Here is a 2,780-nt window from a genome sequence, read left to right on the forward strand (position 1 = left end):
CACCGAGAGGGGTGGGATAGGGAGGGTGGGAGGGAGGGAGAAGCAAGAGGGAAGAGATATGGGAACATATGTATATGTTTAACTGATGCACTTTGTTGTAAAGGAGAAACTAACACACTATTGTAAAACAGTTATACTCCAATAAAGATGTTAAAAAATAAAAATAAAAAATAAATAAAAATTTTAAAAAGACAATAAATAACAAGTCTTGGCAAGGATGTGGAGGAAAGGGAGCCCTCGTGCACTGTTGGTGGGAATGTAAATTGGTACAGCCTATGGAAAACTGTATGGAGGTTCCTCAAAAAATTAAAAATTGAGGGCTTCCCTGGTGGTGCAGGGGTTAAGAATCTGCCTGACAATGCAGGGGACACAGGTTTGAGCCCTGGTCTAGGAAGATCCCACATGCCGCAGAGCAACTAAGCCCGTGCACCACAACTACTGAGCCTGTGCTCTAGAGCCCACGAGCCACAACTACTGAAGCCTACATGCTGCAGCTACTGAAGCCCACAAGCCTAGAGCCCATGCTCCACAACAAGAGAAGCCACCGCAATGAGAAGCCCGCGCACCGCAACCAAGAGTAGCCCCCGCTCGCCCCAACTAGAGAAAGCCCGCGCACAGCAGCGAAGACCCAAAACAGCCAATAAATAAATAAATAAATAAATAAATAAATCTTTAAAAAAAAATAAAAATTGAACTACCATATGATCCAGTAATTCCACTTCTGGGTATTTTTTAGAAAACAACAAAAACTCTAATTTGAAAAGATATATGCACTCCAATGTTCATTGTGGCATTATTTACAGTAGCCCAAATATGGAATATATGGTCAGGAAAAGACAGTCTCCGAGTATCTCCCCCACTATTTACCCTGGTTCCAGATGGATTAGCCACTGTAATTAGCCAGGAATTGGAAAAGCAAAAATAAAATGATCTCTACTTGCAGATGACATGATTGTGTACCTGAAAAACCCTAGAGAATAAATGATAAAATTAACTTAATAAAAGAATTCATCAACGAAGCAGGTTATAAAATTAACATGTAATAATAAATAGCACTCATACACACAAATACTTCCCAATTAGAAGATATGATGGATGAGGAAAACTCATTTACAGTAGCAACAACAGAAAATAAGATGCTTAGAATAAACAAGTGTCAGTGCCCTTTAGGCAAAGACCCCCAGGAACACAACCGGTGGTTGGACAAATTGGGATTATTGCTTCTTGCATCAGAGAGCATGCACACTATGGGAATCATAGGGTATCTCAGTAAGTGGGTGTTGGAAAATACTTATTATAGAATTTGGTCTTGTGGTAGGTGATCTTGAGGAGGGTTTAACGAAGTGGGCTTTAGTTTGGATGCTGTCAGGAAATGAAAGTACTTCTATAAATGGTATCTTTTAAAATTCAATTTTATTGAAGTATATTTGATTTACAATGTATTAATTTCTGCTGTACAATAAAGTGATTCAGTTATACATATATATTCTTTTTCCTACTCTTTTCCATTATGGTTTATCACAGGATATTGAATATAGTTCCCTGTGCTATACAGTAGGACCTTGTTGTTTATCCATTCTATGTATAATAGTTTGTATCCGCTAATCCCAAACTCCCAATCCTTCCCTCCCCCACCCCCCTCCCCCTTGGCAACCACAAGTCTGTTCTCTATGTCTGCGAGTCTGTTTCTGTTTTGTAGATGTTTATTTGTGTTGTATTTTAGATTCCACATGTAAGTGATATCATATGGTATTTGTCTCTTTCTGACTTACTTCACTTAGTGTGATAATCTCTAGGTCCATCCATGTTGCTGCAAGTGGCATTATTTCATTCTTTTCTATGGCTGAGTAATGTTCCATTGTATACATGTACCACATCTTCTTTATCCATTCATCTGTCGATGGACATTTAGGTTGCATCCATGTCTTGGCTATTGTGAATAGTGCTGCTATGACATAGCGGTACATGTATCTTTTTCTTTTTTTAACATCTTTACTGGAGTATAATTGCTTTACAATGGTGTGTTAGTTTCTGCTTTATAACAAAGTGAATCAGCTATACATATACATATATCCCCCTATCTCCTCCCTCTTGCATCTCCCTCCCTCTCTATACCACCCCTCTAGGTGGTCACAAAGCACAGTGCAGGGGCCATGCTAATCTCTGTATCGTTCCAATTTTAGTATATGTGCTGCCAAAGCAAGCACTCTTTTGAAATTATAGTTTCCTCTGGATATATGCCCAGGAGTGGGATTGCTGGATCATATGGCAACTCTATGTTTAGTTTTTTGAGGAACCTCCATACTGTTTTCCATGTATGAATGGCAGCTTAATAAATCTTATCTAGTTGGAAGACTAGACTGAGGCTAAAAGGAGTTTTTAATGTTTTGACAAAAAAAATTTTTAAGGTTATGGAACAGTTTTAATTTCCCCCTATTTAGCTCATTTAAATCACACTTAGTTTTCAAATAAAGACAATAATGAAATCATACTTCCACCTAAACATGATACAGCTATCCTGCCTACAACCAAAACACACCAACCCTTCTCAAAAAGAGGATGCTGAGTCTTTGGGTGATGTTCACTTTTCTCCTTTGATATTCTGTAACCTAAATTCTGAAAATAAGCTTAACTCTTATTGATAGATCTTATATTAGATGATAAGAGAATAGGAGAGGCAAGAAAACAAAATATTTGGATAATATACATACAAACATTCATAACAAAATAAGGAAGAGATATTCATAACTATTTGAATCCTCATTTCTGCAATGTGGTCA

The 2,780-nt window shown here is 37.7% G+C and overlaps 1 pseudogene; it reads right to left on the reverse strand.

Moving 5' to 3' along the window:
- Positions 1-2,142: 2,142 nt before the first annotated feature.
- On the reverse strand, positions 2,143-2,207 carry LOC112065346 (uncharacterized; annotated as a pseudogene).
- Between the last annotated feature and the right edge of the window lie 573 nt (positions 2,208-2,780).

This window comes from Physeter macrocephalus, chromosome 3, assembly GCF_002837175.3.
Source record: "Physeter macrocephalus isolate SW-GA chromosome 3, ASM283717v5, whole genome shotgun sequence".
NCBI lineage: Eukaryota > Metazoa > Chordata > Mammalia > Artiodactyla > Physeteridae > Physeter > Physeter macrocephalus.